This window comes from Protopterus annectens, chromosome 11.part0 (assembly GCF_019279795.1).
Source record: "Protopterus annectens isolate FY-2018-M chromosome 11.part0, PAN1.0, whole genome shotgun sequence".
NCBI lineage: Eukaryota > Metazoa > Chordata > Ceratodontiformes > Protopteridae > Protopterus > Protopterus annectens.
The window spans coordinates 556,183,579-556,202,960 of record NC_056745.1 but is presented as its reverse complement, the minus strand read 5'-3'; the positions used below and the strand labels follow the sequence as shown (position 1 = coordinate 556,202,960).

At 39.7% G+C, this 19,382-nt stretch overlaps 1 protein-coding gene across 1 annotated transcript in view; it reads right to left on the bottom strand.

Annotated features, from left to right (window-relative positions):
• The window catches only part of PTPRQ (protein tyrosine phosphatase receptor type Q), a 4,272,575-nt gene that overhangs the window by 3,018,311 nt on the left and 1,234,882 nt on the right, over positions 1-19,382 (bottom strand). The gene's annotated exons all lie outside the window — the stretch shown is intronic.

Below are 19,382 nucleotides of genomic sequence, written 5' to 3'. Positions count from 1 at the left end.
AGACTTTCTGCACTAAATCCATCACTTTGCAGGTATGCCACAACTTCAGCTTCTATTTGTTTAACTTTTACTTTACTAATTCTCCATTCTTCATCCCCCTTGTGATCTTATTTTTTGTGTTGTGAAATTTTCCATATCTGGGTGCCTTTGCCTGTATTTCTCTTCAAATATCTTTGGAACTTATTGTTTTGTATTGATTAGTTTGGCTTTCTCCTTTGACATAAATATTGTACGGTATCAGATCTTTTCTTCTTTTTTCCCATGTCCATGTTTCTTTTTTCTACCTTTCAAAAATGTCTTAAATTTTGTTCTTTATATTTTTGAACTTCCTCTGTCACTTCTTTTTCCAAACAGCCCAAAGTTTTTTTGTCTATATTATGTTTTTCATGGATCTGTTGTATTAATGAACACACATTTGCATTTGAAGCCTTTGACAGTTTTTCTTGTGCAAGTACTTTTCTTTCCTCTAATTTCTCTCTTAATCTATTTGAATATCTTCTATCTGGAAATTCTGGGCTTTTTGCATAACACCAACAATATTTAATTTCTTCTTTATCCTCAACAGTTCATCATCTTTATGGCTCTTTTTTTGGCCTTTTTTTTTTTTTTTTGTGGACTACTGTCTCCTTGTACAACAGGGGGAGTTATCCTCCCCCTGAGCCAGTACAGTTATCAACTATCCTGCTGTCAGTGGAACACTCACGGGCTGAGCTATCTCATCCCATTGCCTGCACTGTGAAGCAGTGAGACTTTAAAAGTCCCAATTTTTAAATGCGCCAAATCTCAGTGGAAAAGCCGAAAATACCATTTTTTCCACGGCAATTTGGTTAGGTCACCAACCTGGATCTACAGGCAGAGCTATTCTCTGTTAGGTCCGGGTGTTGTAAATCGTGCAGAAATTGGCTGCAACTCTTGAAGGAAGTGGGGATTCAACCAGGAAGAGCCCTACAAAGGTTGTGGCTGAAGAGAGCTTTTTATTAGCGCTTCTACATCCGCTAATATTACAGGATTGAGATTTTCTGTTTTTTCAAGCCTGGATTCCAGCCAGTCAGCCAGCCAGCCAGGAAGTCAGGAAGCCAGCCAGCCAGCTAGCCAGGAAATCAGGAAGCCAGTCAATCAGCCACTCCAGCAGGTAGGAAGCCTTCCTGCCAACCAGCCAGCCAGCCATTGAAGCAGGCAGGAAGTCTGCTAGCCAGCCAGCCACTGAAGCAGACAGGAAGCCTGCTAGCCAGCCAGCCAGCCACTCCAGCAGGCAGGGAGCCTGCTAGCCAGCCAGCCACTCCAGCAGGCAGGAAGCAGCAGGCAGAAAGCCTGCTAGCCATCCATCCAGCCAGCCACTTGAGCAGGCAGGAAGCCTGCTAGACAGCCAGCCAGTTACTCCAGCAGACAGGAAGCCTGCTAGCCATCCATCCAGTCAGCCACTCTGGCAAGCAGGAAATCAGCTAGCCAGCCAGCCAGCTACTCCAGCAGGTAGGAAGCCAGTCATTCAGCCAGCCATTTTAGCAGGCAGGAAGCCAGCTAGCCCAGCAAAGACTATGATAGTGGTAAGCACAACAGTCAGTAGTATTTTGTGGCTCTAGTTATTTAAAATGGGAATATTGTGCTATATTTAAATTTAAGTTTTTAATGTTTAGAGGTAAATGGGGTATACTATTGCAGTATTTAAATCCGTACAGTGGTTATTTTAAGATTTCCAAGTAGTAGTTTTTAAAGGTATTAAAAAATGTGTGTGTGTGTGTGTGTGTGTGTGTGTGTGTGTGTGTGTGTGTGTGTGTGTGTGTGTGTGTGTGTGTGTGTGTCTGCACGCGTGCACGTGTGTGTCTGTGTATAATTATAATTGTTGTGGTTGTTTTGGGATGATTTGGAAGTAATAGTTTTTAAAGGCTGAAATGTGTGTATAGAAGTTTTGTTTATTTCTGGTGGGGCGTCAGTCATTACAGATAAATGTAGTGTGATATATTTCTATTGTCGTGTTTTTTTCAGGGTACTTTCCATTTACAGATAGAAAATGTTCAAGGATAGTTTTCCCTTTCTCATGTGGAAATGTGTGCAATCTAATGATGTTTTCAAGAAGTTAAGATATACTGCTTTGGGTATTTTTTTCCTAGTGTTAGTTCTTGCAAGTCAATGTGTATGTGTGCATAACTATTTTTTGAGGGAGAATATTCATAGGTAATGCAGTGCATTTATTATTCTAGTAGGTACATGTCAGCTTGCCATAGCTGTTTCAAGACAGTTTTCTTTTATGGTTGGAAATGTGAGCATTTTACTTTTTATGCTGTCTTTAATAAGGTTAAAATGTCCTGCGTTGCTTATAATGTAAATATGGGTGTGCTGCTTTTACTTGGGCCTGTTTACTGCATCAATGTGCTGGGTAAATTATTGTTATAGGTTTATTTTTATTTCTCTTAATTGCTATGTTTGGAGGTAAAAGGGGTCCTTGGGGTCTGCTGTGCATTGTAGTTTACTTTAGCTGCTCTTGCAAGAAGTACTTTTAAAAGGTAAATTGTTTATTTTAACTTTTTTTTGGGGTGGTTGCATGCTCAGAAGTTAATGCAGTCCATTTGGAATTGTGCTAAAACATGTCATCATTGTTTCAGGATATTTTGCTTTTATAAGCAGCAAAGTTTGTATTTTGTTTTTAGTGATGAATACAATACGTTTACAATGTAATACTTTCAGTATAATGTGATTATGGCCAGTGCTGCTGTTGGGCCTGTTCTTTATTGTATCATTGTGCTGTGTAAATTAATGATATACGTTTATTTCTTTTTTCTTAATTGATGTGTTCAAAGGTAAATGGGGTCTATGGTATTCGCTGTGCATTCTAATTCATTTTAGAGTGGCTTTTTAGTAAAATATAAATGTGTGTAACTTTATTTTCTGGAGGGGTGGGGGGCATGTTCGGTGGTAAATATAACGTGTTTGGTTTTCTACAAGCTGTGGTAATATCAAGTTTTCAATGGCCAAAATGCCCCCCTACATTACGTCTAGTGTTTCTAGCCAGTCGTCAGTGAATCTATATCAACTACTTTTAGAAAGTGCTTCATGTTTCATATGGCAATGTTTTGACAGTTTTCAGGTGCCAATGTTTTTCAAACCAGTTCTTTCGCATGCCAGTGTTTCTAGCCAGTCTTCAGTGAATCTGTATCAACTACTTTTAGAAAATTCTTCATGTTTCATATGGCAATCTTTTGACAGTTTTCAGGTGCTAATGTTTTTCCAACCAGTTCTTTCAAATGCCAGTGTTTCTAGTCAGTTTTTTGCATGACCATGTTTATATCCATCCATCTACAACCCCTTATCCCATTTTGTACATGGGGTCATTGAGGCGTCATTAAACAGTGACAATCATCTAGAGCCAAGGCCAGTTCTTCCTCAGGTCTTCAGTGAATCTATATTAAAGAACAACTAGAAACTGCTTCATGTTTCATATGCCAATGTTTTTATGATTGTTATCAGATGCCAATGTTTTTCAAACCAATTATTTTGTGTGCCAGTGTTTCTAGCTAGTTCTTTCATGTGCCAGTGTTTCTAGCCAGTTCTTTCATGTGCCAGTGTTCATAACCAGTTCATTCGTGCACCAATATGTTACTGCACCCTAATAATACAGTTTTGGTAAATATGTTGCATGTCAGGTAATACAGATTCAAGAATGAGGAGAGCAGCAGCGTCATCACAGCCAACCACCAACAAGAGAATGTGCACGTGGCAGGATGTTTGGAAAACAAAGTTCGACTGGATCGAGAGATGCAGTGATGTCAAAGCATTCTGCAAATGCTGCAAGAGAGAATTTCTAGTGACCCATGGTGGAAGAAACAATGTCGCATGACATGAGGCAAGTGAACAACACAAAACTGCTATTCTTCAAGCTAAATCCAGTCACCTGATGACAAAGTGGGCAAGGAACAAAAGCCTTTATGGACCAGAACTTATTTTTATTTTATTTATTTTTATTTTTTATTTTACATTTGTTGACCGGGCTAGTCTAGCTGGAGACATGTCTATTTTCAGTACCCGCCCGGGGAGAAAAGCTCCAAGAATAATACAGAGTTTCTTTACAAAGTTAAAAACAGGAATTATACAGATAATAGAGATAGCAGTATTACAAAAAAAAAAGGTTTTTTTTTTGTTTTTTTTTTAGAATCATTGCAGCAGAAGCCTCTGAGGTGTTACAAGCTATTTAGCATAATATTACCTACAACAGTTTGGACTGTGCAGTAAAGTTGGCCAGCCAGTTGTACAGCCACTTGGACATTGTAAAAAAAACTATCTTGCGGAAGAACCAAGGCTGAAACCTCTGTCAACAATGTTTTCAGACTGCACTCATTGGAATGCCTCCTGCATGACCTTCAGAAACCAGGCACTTCATCTGCATTATCATCAGATGCTTCCAAAAAGGGAAACATAAAATTATTTCCACTTGTTGTGAGGTATTTTTCTAAAGAAGAAGGGGTGGTGAATGACCTTTTGGACTTCTATGAAGACCCTGATGAATCTGCCCAGGCTATATCACAGCAGATTTCAAACATTATGGAAAAGCACTCCTTGCCCTGGAATAGCATTTCAACATATGGGGTTGATAATGCTAGTGTGAACTATGGGAAGAAATCTGGTGTGTATAGCATTTTAAAAGAAATGTGGCCATCACTCCAGAAGGCTAACTGTGTTGCCCACATCATTAATAATGCAGTCAAAAGAGTTGCAGCACAACTACCTTGTGATGCGGAAGTGTTTGTGATGAAACTTTTCAGCCATTTCTCAGGTTCTGCCACAAGGACCAGAGACTTGAAAGACTTCTTTGAGTTTTGTGGCATGGAATTTGACAGTCTGTTATGACATGTGCCAACAAGGTGGCTGTCACTACTCCCAGCCATTGAAAGAGTAGTGAAATATCTCCCAGTGCTCCAGTCCTATTTCTTCTCCCAGGGAGAAGAAGAGACCCCCCCGGCAGATATGGCAGTACTTTTTGGTTTATCTTCATAATTCCGACAGCAACATCCCCGAAACAGCTTCTGTGAACTGCAAACTGTGACTTCTCAAAACGCTGATGTTCCGAGTAACAAAATCTTGCCCCTTTTTGACCCATGGTAGCACTTGTCGACGTTCACTGTTTTTTTCAAAATTTAGAGAAGTTGGTGGGACAGAATTCGTGGAAATGGTTCGGGTATCTGCACATTTGTGGATATGCTTTCAGCAATATGAAGGTAAACCATACTTTTCAGCTAATGAGCATGGTAAAAATGCATTGCCTAAGCTGCCCCAGTACTATTTACACCTTATCAGTACTGTTCTTGTGGATTTCAATGAACATAGGAAAACAGCACTTACTGCCACAGAAACATTTTCTGTAATGGTCTCTCTCAAGGAAAAACTGCAGGCAAGAGCTGAAGGTGCTTTCTTTGGAGGAAAATGTAGGGCACTTAAAAGCACATTAGACAGCACTTCTTTTAACAAGCTGAAAAGAGACTTTATCGTGTTCTCGGAGACAGCAGTTAAGTACTTAGAACAGTGGTTTGATTTTACAGGAAGCAACTACTTGTTTACACTGTCTAAATTATCTTTAACTGAGCCCTTTGTTTCCATGACATACTCAGTGTGACCACTGCCCTGAGTCTGCAGGACATGGATGAAGACCATCTTTTCTGGGACTATTTAGCAATTAAGCCCTTTCTCCAACAGTTATGTACTACAAGGTTGTTCCCAGGAGAAGAGTGTCTGAAGCTTTACAGAGAAGGGCCTGAGCTGACTGTACTACATCCAGTAATTGCTAGGGTATTATCTATGCCAACATCAAAGGCATTTGCAGAAAGAGTTTTTCCTTTGGTGAAAAGTAAATGGACAGATGTGTGAAACCCACTTAGTATGGACTTGTTAAAAGCTGAGCTAATGATGACTATAAATTACAGGATGAAATGTAATGACTTTTATTCAAATATTGTATCAAACCGAGCCCTTCTTCAGGCCATAAAATCAAATGCAAAGTAAACATAAAAAAAAAAGTGATTTTAGTCTACTTATCTTGTAGTGTGCAGTATGTAGTTTTGTGTTATTCTTTGCTTTAGCTTTAATTTGCTATAAAATAGTCTTAATTATACACATTTAGCTTGTGTGCAGTATGTAGATTTTTTAGTTTTCTTTCAGAATAGTCATGGTTAGTCTGTAGAATTTTTTTTACTCTTTTTAAATAAACATGTGTCTGTTTAATATGAGTAGTGTGCTTTTTATCCTTTAAAATTTACTTACTGTTACAAATGTGTTTTTGCAGTAATGCTTCACTTGCTTCTTTTAAATGGTTTGTGAGTTTTCAGTATTCTGTAATAACTTCACAATGTTGTACCTATAACTGCATCTCCTTCAACACCTCTGGTGATGTAATGGTGGGGGTGTGGCCAGTGTCATGTTGGCCACACCCCATGCCCTAGTGGTCACACACCCCCATCTCCCACTTTACCTTGTTAAAAAGTGGCAACCCTGTGAGACTGGCTTAACCCCACCGTTGGAATGTTTCTGTGTCTTGAGGATTCTACACTGTCATTTTTTTCTGTCCTGGCACCAGTGCCCTTACCATGAATGGGAGCTTTTTATCCTGGGACGTATGCACCTAGCTGTCATTTTTTTATTTTTTTAACCTACCTCTGTTTATGGTATATGCCATAGAAAATACAGTGTATATATCAGTGTGATCTGTGAGATTTTGTAAAAACAGGGTCCACCACGTGAAGCTGCTCATCAAAACTGGAGGATGAATTCAGTTCCAGCAGTACTATTCTCATCTTCTTGCTGATTTTATCACATCTCCATTTGGACCCCGTAGTAGGATGATTCCCTTGTAGGAAGATGTCCAGGTTTCCTCAGATACAATCCACAATGATGATTCTCATTGCAGCACACTACTCAGAACTATTTTTGTATGTGCACTATCCCCCTCTATGAGAGGCCAGTTATAGCTGTCCCTCTTATATACCAGTTAGTTACATGACTGTCCAACTAAAGATATGCTAAATGATTTCTGTAGGAGTCTTCTCTGCCTAATGCATAATCATATCTAACCATTTAAACAGTTCTACTTACAGTGTGTCTTCACAATATTTTCATTGTTTTTACAAGCAACAATTATGTTTACATTTGTATGCACTATTTATATAATTTTGCTATATTATTCTAGTGAGAACCACTGCACCGCTACTACATATCTATATATCTCTGTCTACATATGTGTGTGTGTGGGGGGGGGGTCTATACTACCAATAATCACACACACAAAACATTGAATCACAATTAATCTAAAATACCAAACTTACCATTATGCAAAAAGCCTGTTATATCAAACACAAAAAACGAAATAGTTTCCTTTTCTGATCGCTTAAAGTAAAAAAAAATAAAATAAAAAAAAATCACTAAAATCTAGACATAATTTGTCTGAATAGTGATACTGTTAAGGAATATTTAGTACTATAATGTGTAGTGCTGCAGTTAGGGGAAAGGATGTGGTAGCACCCCTGCCAACCTTACTCTTGAGTGTTAAACCTAACTCTACCTTTGCCCCTAATCACAGTCCTGCCCATTAGGGTGTTAAACACCCTTTCCTTAACAGTATCACTACATAAGACAAACAGGCATTCAAATGCACACTCCAAACACACTATCCCCTTGCCTTTATTCTAAACCCTAAATCCCCAACACACAGACAAATGCATATACACAGAGGGAGAGACACACACACACACACACACACACACACACACACACACACACACACACACACACACACACACACACACACACACTGCAGAAACTTTCATTACAAACCAAAGTAAAAGTATATTGCCCATTCTCATTTACCTTACATCAGATAATGCAAAATTGTAATTTAACTACTTTGACATTCTACAAATGAAACCATACCACCATATATACCACCAAAAATCTTTCTGATAAAGTGACCTTGCAACCAGATGTTACACACCTATATATAAATATATCTATATTTATATCTATATCTATGTCTATATAGATATATTTCCATACATACATATATATAGCTAGACACGATTGGCTGAAAAAAACAAACTAAAAAGATCTTTTTAGATCAACATACAACCCCCCCTACACCCCCTGCTAATTGTATATACCTTTGGCATGAACGCTATCACTACCCTTTTCCATAAGGAGAAAATCACTCTTTGTTGCAATCTCGTCCTCACCACAATTATATAATCCATCCCTTTCTTCCATAAATCAATCAGCAAGCCATCTGTCCATGGGGATTTTCCCATGGCCTGTAACTTTATTTATTGTTCAGTCTCTTTCCCATACACACACACATATATATATATATATATATATATATATATATATATATATATATATATATATATAGGCAATTAAGCTATTTGCCTCTTGCTCAGCCATCCTAGGCATAGCTAAGTTAGTCACAAAATCATGCCAGTTGTCAAATCATTCTTCATCTTCTCTTTGGAAGCAGAAAGATCCTTGTATAAATCCATTAAAAATATGGTGCTTTAGCCAGGTCATTATTAACTGTACACAATTTAATTTTATCTTTTAATCTAATGATATCTCCTTCTACTTTCAGCTATCCCAGTTTCTGCACTAATAATCTTTATGCTTTAGGTGTGTATTCAAACCTCATAAGTTCAGTGCCATTTGTTTTATCTAGTTAAACCTCAAAAATTTCCTTTTCTCATGTGAAACTTTTACAGGGATGTGACACCCCCTCTTCTGGGCAAGGAATCAAGAAGCCTCAATTTTTACACTGACACCGTGAGGAATATTCACATGGAACAGAAAAAATAGATACACACAGTATTTACAGATGCATCTGTCTGCACTAAGCAGAATTTTGCTTAACAGCACACACAGAATACATTTAGTCCAGGGGCTGGGTTTCTCTCTGTCTCTCAAGACCCCCAATAAGACTCCCCACTTACACATTCCCTGCCCTACTTTCTCTGGCATAGCTGGAACTACCTTACATCATCACATCTCTTCCCCCCCTTTGAAGATTCACGGTGGTTTTTCAAATGACCCTTGAGAAACATGGCTTGAGGGACATGAGCCTGTCTGGAAATACATTAACCCATACCCTGTCTTGAGACCCCATCTCGCATTATATGACAGTACAACACCCCACTATGGTGCTGCACTGTCATATCATATACCTGCAACCTTAGGCTCCACCTTAATAACTTGGCATTTTTCTGGCTGGCTTGATGTAGCCATAGATCCCCTGCAGACTCCTCCTGCCACCCACTGCAAATACTTAGCACAAGGTCCTCCCTGTCATGGTAAGGTTTCTTCATGTTAACCTGGTACAGTTTGTGCCCCTGCTTTCTCTCTAGCAGTTCTACCATGTAGTTAACATCACTGACCTTCCCTACCACTTTGAAGGGTCCCTCCCAAGCTACTTGCAGCTTATTGTGTATGACAGGAATGAGCACCAAAAACTACTGTCCCACAGCATACTCTCTGGCTCGAGCAATCTTGTCATACCAGACCATTTTCTGTTGTTGGGCTCCTCACAGGTTCTCCTGGGCAGAAGCCCATTTGTTCCCTAAGGCTTGTCCTGAGGTTTAGGACATATGCCACAACAGACTCCTTGTGGGATTCAAAATCACACCCCCATTCATCACTAATCAAATCTAAATGCCCCCTCACCCTATGCCCATCTAGCAACTGAAAAAGTGAAAAAATTTGGATTCCTAGGGTACCTCTCTGTATGCAAACAGCAGATGAGGCAAATATTTGTCCCAGTCTCTCTTAAACTGGTCTGCAAATGCCAGCAGCATGGTCTTTAGTGTAGAGTTTAACCACAAGACCATTAGTCTGAGGATGGTAGGATGTGGTCTTTAGATGATTCACCCCACAGCACTCCCACAGACAAACCAGCAGGTCTGACATGAAATTGACACCTCTGTCAGTCAGTATTTCCCTCTGGAAACCTATCCTGCTGAAAATCTCTAACAAAACATTTGCTACCTTTTCTTTTTCGATAGACGACAGAGCCACCACCTCAGGGTATCTAGTAGCATAATCTACTCCTACCACAATATGTTTCTTCCCTGTGGAACTTGGGGTACTCAGAGTCTGCACAATATCCAATGCTACCCTCTGAAACAGCTCCTCAATCACAGGCAAAGGCATTAAAGGAGCTTTGACCTTGTCTCCTACCTTGCCTACTTTTTGGCACTGCTCACAGGCCCTGCAGTACCCTGTTACATCATTTGCAATCCCAAGCCAATAAAAATTCTGCATAATACATCTCTTGGTACGCTTTATGTCTATATGACCTGTAAAAGGAATGTCATGGGATATTGCAAAAAGGGCCAGATGGTAGGCTCTGGGCACTGCCAATGGCTGTATTACCTCACCCTCTAGTGCTCTCTCAGGGATCCACTGTCTATACAGTAACCCTTTGTTCCAGTGTACAGCCTCCCCTTTTCCATGAAAATAAGTTGCCTCCTTAGCTTTATGACCTGTAAAAGGAATATCATGGGATATTGCAAGAAGGGCCAGATGGTAGGCTCTGGGCACTGCCAACTGCTGTATTACCTCACCCTCTAGCACTCTGTCAGGGATCCACTGTCTATACAGTAACCCTTTGTTCCAGTGTACAGACTCCCCTTTTCCATGAGAATCAGGTGCCTCCTTAACTCAAGACTCTTAGTGTAGGGTCCGAGAGCTGTGCCTGTCTCATCTCTACCTTTGTGACCCTTCCCAGCTCCCCTTCCACAGGACGTCTGGTATCTTCTGACAGTGGTGCTACACTGTCAGCCTGGGTACTAACACTCACCTCTGGCCTTGCAGTCACTCCATCCAATAGAACATCAGTACCTACCAGTAGCCTTGACTCACCTTCAGGCTCACTGCTTTGTAGCTCCCTCCCTGAAATAGCCACCTCACCAGCCCTGGCTTCAGGTGTTGGAATCTGTCTTGGTCTCCCCCAGGCTACCACCCCTACATGCCTTTCTCCAAGCCTGACTGTGTGTAACTGCATGCACACAAGGTACTGCATTATCAAAATCATTCCCTATTACGGCATCTGGAAGGATATTCTCAAACACACCTACTTGTTTGCTTCCTTTACCACCCTCCCAGTCAAGGTAAACCCTAGCCAAAGGCATTTGGAATGGGGTCTCTCCTCAAGCTCTGACTGGAGTTGGCTGCCCAAGCAAATATTGCTCCTCTTTAAGCACTGCAGGCATCACAATGGTTATTTCAGAGTTTGTATCTCTCTTAGCAGTGGCCTGTTTTCCATCTATTAAGATAGGATATAATCTCTGGTGATAGTCTGGTCCCTCTGTTGTCTCCAGACAACTTACCACTGGCATACATTTATTCCCACTTGCTGGCTCCCCCATATTTCACTCCCCACCTTGCCTCCATGCACATCTGTATGCTGTATGGCCCCACTGGTTACATTAAATCAACTAAGCCTTGATCCTGGCAGTGTACCTGAACTAGTGGCTTCGCCTGTTACTGGTGGGCTATGTTGGGGTGGTTTAGGTTGCCCACCATGGGTTCCCTTATACCCATGTGCAGCACTGGGTATCCCCTCCTTGTGCAGTGATGCCCTGCTTGCTAAGTAGAGATCCCCTTTTCTCCCCAGCTCATCTGCAGATTTACAGTCCCAGTCTGCCAGCTAGATTCTCATGTCCTCAGGCAAAGTGCTAAGGGCTTGTTCCCTTATCAAAAGGTCTGCCAGGCTTTCAAAAGTAGTATCCTAACACCCACTCCCCACCTATGAAAATAAGTCCTTAACTCAGCAATATAATCACATACACTTTTATCTGTCTTGCATCTATGCTCACAAAACTTTTTTCTGTAAGCTTCAGGTGTTAACTTAAAACATTCCAATAAAGATTGTTTCACTTTATCATAGTTTAAACAATCACTATCAGACAATTTATAAACAACAGTTACAGCTTTATCATGGAGTAAGGGGGTCAGGAACCGTACCCAGACCCTTGGACAACATTATACTGTTTACATGTTCTTTTAAATATATGAATAAAAATATCAAAATGATCAGCCTGTGTACACCATGGAAGAAATGTATTTACCTTTATTACTTTTGGGGTTCAGTTATTCCCTTCCCCATTACCTCAATGACCCTGACGAAGAGTCAGCATCTCCCTCTTATGTTCACGCTGTTTCTCATTTTCTTTGGCATCCAAATACTGCAGTCTCTCTGCTGAATGGAATTCCATCTGTTTCTCCTTTTCTTCAGCCTCCAAACACTGCAGTCTCTCTGAATCAAATTCCAAATGTTTGGCCTCTAGTTCATCTTTAACTCCAGATGGATTTTTTAGTCCTCTGAGGAAAAGGTGAACTGTCCAGTTTCTGAGGACTGCAAATCCTCATCACCAGACTGGTTGTCTTCCTGGTTGATGGTTCAGACTACAGCTGCAATTAAGGCTGAAATCATTTCTTTAGTCAGGTTGGAATGCACCAGTCCTTTTGTCCTATTGGCAAACATATTATAGATAAAGGGGATAGTCACAAGTTTAGATTTATGGTGATAGAGGTAGTTAGTATAAGTAGTCTGGAGGGTGATTTAATTAATGAAACAACACAAAGAGAATTAAGATGGATTTTCTCCCTTGCTTCACATAGACGGATAGGACTTAATGAATATGTCTCCTTGAAGTCAGCTTTAAAAGCAAGAAAGTTAAAAATGTAATTTAGATTTTACTAAAATATATTTTTTAGTATTTTTATAGTATTTTAATTTGTGAGTTATATAAGCAATGTATAACAGATATGATTAGTTACTTTAATTAATGGGATTTTTGTTTGGATGAAGAATAATTGTTGTTAATTGCCTCCTATATAAAAGTGGTTTTAATGGATGTGAATTATGTGCTCTGAAGAAGCAATCTCATGATCGTAAAGTACTTACCGTTTTATTCTTCTACTATTAAAGTTTTTTTTTTTTTACAGTCTATACTGCCGTGTTTCTTGTGTTGGGCTTTGTTTTCATATTGTTTTACTTTTGTGCCTTTACACAAGTTTACTGCCGGAGCTTATCTTTTATCATTTTTTACCTCAGAAAACTACCACATTGATGATAAGTTTTTTGAGGTTTCCTTTCTGACTTCCACTGCCAGCTCCTCTATTATATTCATGAACAGGCCAAGAGAGAGTTGGTACCTTTGTCAGGTCCCCATTTATATCCTTGTGTCTTCAGACACTTTTCCAATTGTGAGTATTTCAATTGCTGGGTCTTGTACATGGCCTGTATTCAGCATTTGAGAAATCAACATCCTCAGAACGCTACCACACTGATAATTCATTTTGAAATTCCCCTTCACTGCATTTCCTGCATCCCAATTCTTTTAGTGCTGCTTTAATTGACGCCCTTCAGTAAGCTTCTCCACGTCTCCCTCTGCCATGCCATCTTTTGCTTAACCTCCTTCTCATCAGTTTCTATCCAGTGAATGACATTATGTATCAGTACATATGCATGGCTATGAGGGAACCCCCACCTTCCTCTCTCCCTCCCCTCTTTCCCTATTCATTCTCATTTTTGCTTTGTTAACTCTTTTCCTCTTGCTTTCACTGACTCAGGCCTCCATGTCTTTTTGCATTTGCTGAAGTATTTTGTCATTGTTGCATTCATTTTCCCAAGCAATATATGTCTCCACCCTCCACCCCCCACCAAATAGCATTCCCTACCTTTTTCTTAACTTCCTGCAGGTTTTTGCTGATTGTTTCTCTCACCATGTTCCCAAAATAAAGCCCTAGGTACTGGGGGAACTCTGCTTTTTTTCTCTCACCTATTCCTCATTCCCCCCTCCCTTTTTCCTAATCTTATTACCACTGCCATTTTGTTTTTGCACCCGAGTCCTGCTACTTCCTTAAACTTCTCAAATGTCTCTCATAAAGTTCCCATTGCTGCAGCCATATCCTCTGACATTAACTTGCAGTCATCTGCATATAACACAGTCTGTGATTTTATCTCCTCCTTTTCTACAAGCATTACTAAATTGTGTGTCTGCTTTCCACAGCCTACTCTATTATTTACATGAACAGGTCTGGAGATAATGGTCGCCCGTCTAGTCCCCTATTCTTGTGTCCTCAGATACTTGTCTGTTCGTGTGTATTTCAATTCTTAGGTCTTCTTACATGACCTGTATTCGGCATATGAACTTTTCCCAAATTTGCCTTTGCAGCAGCATAGCTGTCAACCTCCTGTCCCCAAAATGAGGAACATTAGCCCTCATAATGTGTGACAAATGGGCAAAATGTGGAACACTTACTACTGGCTTACTAACAGCTTCAACTAGGAAGGGCATATGATGGCTAAAATAGGCTGGTTTTACGTATAAAAAAGATATTCTAATGAATTAATATGATTCCCATCTATTTAGCCATGGCTAGCAGTTAAACAATTTCCAACAATGAATGTGTGACAGACCCTTTCAATGTGGAACCTTGAGGAACATGCACTTTTTAAGACCCCAAATGAGGTACGTTCCTCGTAATGAGGTACACTTGAGAGCTATGTGCAGCAGTGTCTTCCATAGAAATTCTGATGACATCAAAGGCCTTCTTGGGGGTCAAAGAACATAATCCCATCTTTCCCTTCCTACTACTTTTCTTCCATGCACATAAATTCCAGCAGGTCCCAGTCATTTTTCTGTCTTCCTTCCCTTCATAAGGACATTTATGTCCTGCTTGTTTGGCAATACTTCAACAAGTGGTCCTGCCAGAACCTTTGACAAAAGATTGATATCTACATTAATCAAAGAGATAGGCCTAAAGTTTCCCATCTCCTCCCTTTCTCCTCCCCCTTTTGGTATCATAGTCATCCTGGCTGTCTTTATGCAATGCAGTTGTGTTGTCACCTCACAGCATGAGGTTCTCCGGTTCGATTCTCAGCTGGGGTGACTTCTGTGCATTGTCTGCATGACCTCCCTGCGTCCGTGTGGGTTTCCTCCAGTTGCTCCAGTTTACTTCCATGTTACAAAGACATGCGTCTAGAGCATTTCTTCCTGGGCCTCCTCTGAAAACTGGCTTTGTTCCAAGTCAGACTTTCCTGGTAAACAAATGTTATATAAAACAAATAAAAAGAAATACATATTTTACCTAAGTCCTACATTTTCTTGTAGTCATCCTCTAGGATCTTTCACATTTTCTCCCACCCCTTATTTGTTGAACTCTAGGGAGGGAGGAAGTCGTATGGCACTCTATCTTTCCTCTCCTATATCTTGTATATGGCTTTCCTTATCTTATTGCTTGTCACCTCTGCATTCAGCCTCTTTTCCCTTTGTTCATCCTGCAGTATATATTCTTCTACATTCTTTCCTCAGTTCCTCTCTAAGACTTCTGTCTGTTTTGTAAATCTCTCTGTAGTATTCTGTAAATACTTCCCTGATTAGCTCACCCTCCTAAATATTCTCCATCTCCTCCCCTTATCCTTTGTACAACTCTATCTGCTTGCTTTTCCTTGTATTTTTTGGCTAGCCGGCTCCCTTCTGTCTCCCCTGCTACCCAGCTGTAGCCCCTCCAGTACTATTGTTTAATTTTTTCACTCGATAATAATTTGATTCAGTAATTTTATTATTTTTGTCTTTTGTCTAATGTGTAGTGCTTCTCTTTTACTTTCATTTCTTCCACCTTCTTTCTGTGCCACAACTATCTCTCTCCAGTTCCTCAATCACCCTTCCTTCTTTCCTACTGCACTCATCAGTTTTCCCGACAGTGATCATGATCCCATCCTACCAGTGTTCTTCCAGTTTGTCCCAGTCTTTCATACTGTACTGTAATTCCTTTATTATTATTAGTCTTTGCAGTGTTTATTTGTTCTCTGCACCTTCCATGTACAGTTAAACAGACCACCACCCCCTTCTCACTGTTTTCCCCTCCTGTACTCTTACTCTCAGTGCTGCATGATCTGATATCTGTATTTCGATGTCTTCCATTATTTTCATTAGGTTTTCTTTCTATAAGAGCTGTCTAAAGTACTTGCCTGTACTGAAATGTTTCTTGTGAAGGTGCATTCATTCTAATTTGGATACCTTTTCCTCCATATGTCTAGCCAGCCTTCTCTTTCTTTCCATGGGTTAATTCTTTTCTCATATTTTTCTTATATTACCTTCTACCATACAACCTATCTTTTCAGGTTCCATGTTAACATTGTAGTTTTCCCTGTTATCTCTGTTGCAAAAAGTTTTTTGTATACTGGCTTTCAAACAAACATTGGGTGGCAGTATTGGAGATAAGAGGCTTTTGTTTTCAATCATTCATAAAAGGACTTGTGCATAAATATGCATGAAGCACATATTCAGGCTTCAAAGATGTTACTTTGCAGGCTTGAAACAGAGTTGGGAAGGTTAGTGAGGAATTATCAGACCAATGGTTTCCAGGACAAAAATTTGCAGGTCCAGATTAAAGTGTTCAAATCGTACAGCAAAAATGTACAGGTGATCCAGGAGAGATTGGAGAGGTCTAAATCTTTATTATGGGCATCAATATTGACTTCCCAAAAAGTGTTAGCCAGAAATGCTCAGACAGGAGAAATGAATTAACAATGGTGGAGTTTTATGACCTTGATGAGAGAAAAAAAACATATTTATTCTATAGGGATTATGCATACATTCATTTCTCAAAAAAATATGTAATGCATCAGAAGTGTTGCATGTTTTTAGACAATATCAGAGTTAAGCAACTCACTCCACAATGCAGAGGTTTGTTGAGAGGGGGATGTTTCCCTATCTGAAATGAGGGGGCAGAAAAAATTAACCGGAGGCAAAGCCCCTAGGTTTGATGGTCTGACTCTGGATTTTTACTACTTCTTTGGACAACACTTACTGGAACCCTTACTTGAATGCTTCAATTATATGGAGAAAATAGGAAGTTTCCCTGAGGAATCCAATGTAGCTAAAGTGATTTTACTTCCTAAGCAGGGAAAGATATTTAAAAGCCAAACTCTGTGCTAAAGATATAGCTAGGCATCTTGATAGAATTTTGCCAGGTTACATCTCCCAGAGTCAAGGTTTTGTCAAGCAAAGGGTAGGTGGTCCCGATTTAGTTAGGTTCTGGCTAAATATTCAGAGCCATGAAACAAACACATCAGGTGCCTGGGCCATTACTGGTAGATTTTCAAAAGTTTTTGATCACCTGGAGTGGCAATTTATCTCAACCATGATTAATCATGTGGGATATCAGGCCATCTTTGTGGCTTAATGGAAAGTACTTTATGAAAGGGCACCTGTTAAGGTGTTTTCCAGTGGGCCTCTTACCTTCTCTATCTGTAGTGAGGGGTATGAAGGGACACCGCCTCTCGTCACTAATATTTGTTCTTATAATGCATGTTCTGGAGAATTTTGTCTTACGAGCATTTAGTAGAAGCTATCAAACTTCAAACACTGGCTCTTGTCCTAATCTCTAGGTTTGTAGACAATTGTCTGGTATTGTTAGATTTGCCTATATTGAGTTGGATTAGGATTTTAGGCACCTTTTCAGAATTTTCCAATGTTTCTGGTCTCAAAATGAATGTGGCTAAACAAAACTGTTTCTGCTGACACAGCAGGCGCTATAATCTTTTAAAAACTGGATTGAAATCCCCTGTGAGGTGATTTCCCAGCTGGAAAATTTTAGTATATGGTTAGAAGACTGGTCAATCACCTCCCAACTAATGCCAAAGTATTAACTAAGTGGTTAATTGCCAACCATGATTCCTGAAATAATTGAACTTCCCTTTTTAAGTAGGTTTCAGGTACTCAAAATGCATTTTTTTGTGAAAACATTTATTTGTTATTAAACATTTGCCACAAATTGTGTTCTCCAAATGTCTCAAGAAATCGCAGAGATTAACTATGGAGTTTGTCTGGCAGGGCAAGAGACCTAGACTAGCTTAGAAAAACGTTTTCACCTTGATATGGTTAGGGAGGCTGGGCCTACCCATCTTACAAAGGTATGATATTTCAGCGGCAGTATGTCAGAGCTAGGAAGACATCTACACTTATATGGTTCCATATTGAGTTACGGAATATATGGGCCTCATGCTCTGACCCCCGGAGGAGGTGGAGGACTGGTTGGAGAGAATATTTACATGCAGGAATAAAGCCCATAGGAAAGCAAATTTATCTTACTGACCTCTAGGTTATGGACCAACCCCAAATCATCATAAATAGGAAGGCTATTTTTTTTGCAGAAATGGACGGGATATTATATACATAATGTTTAGATATTATGGAAGGTACAGATTTGCTTGTCTCTTTTATGCAGATGCTCAGAGACTCTGGTACAATCTCAGCAAGAATTCAGTGATGGCAGGTATATCAAATCCAGAACTTTGCTTCTAAACTTCACATTTGTAAGCATGATAATATAACATGGCTGGTAGGGGTAAGTAAATCAACTGCTAACGGGGGGGGACAACTTCTGGAGGCAAGACTGGATGCATTTAATAAACATTTTAGCAATATTGACTGGGAGCTTGGAGTACAATTGTTTGACAGATATTAAGACATTTTGCACTGTGTATTAACATATGGGATAATAAGAAATCCCTGCATGCAGTATATTATCTGGGCTTACTTACCCCCCCCCCCCCCACACACACACACACACACACACACGCACAGTAAAGTTCTACAGTTTAAATGCATACATCAGTGGCAATTTTGCCCCAGATTTCTCAAAGAACAATTTGGTAGTGATAATGGGGATTGCTGGAGATGTGATGCTAATGATGTAGATTACCTGATATGATATGGTTTTGTGACAGAACAAATGGGATGTGGTCTAAAATAATCAATGCCACTAGAAGGATAAAAAGAGTGAACATGTATAGTGAAATAAAGGAAAGGAGATTAACAAGAATTGTGTATACAGGATTATTAAAGGACAACCGGTGGAAACTATATGCATAAGAAATTCTAGAACTGATAAAGATGAAGCTGGAAAACAGAGTGGCCAAGACTCAAAGTAGCCATGAAGAAGATCTATACAATAGGAAAAGTAGTTGACAGATTCAATAAACTACCAGACAGCAGCAGAATATGAATCAAGTGACGGTATTAAGGTAGATTGGGAGAGGTAATGGATGGGAATACAGTGGTGGGAGAAGCCATATGTAAGCCTAGCTGAAACAACTGAGTACATGACTAAAACCTTTAGGGTTCTGCAGGCCCTAAATATAGGCTTTCTATTCTTCAGTCTTCCTGCCCATACCAAGATATTCATATAATATTTTAGCGGCTCTAGAACAGCCTTATCCTTCATATACTGTGAAGCATCTGTAGTAATTTCCATCTCAGATACATATTTTCTGCACTTGACATTAGCATATTAGTGCTGTACAAACAACCTGAACTTCATACTGCTAATTACATCTAGGTAATCCATTC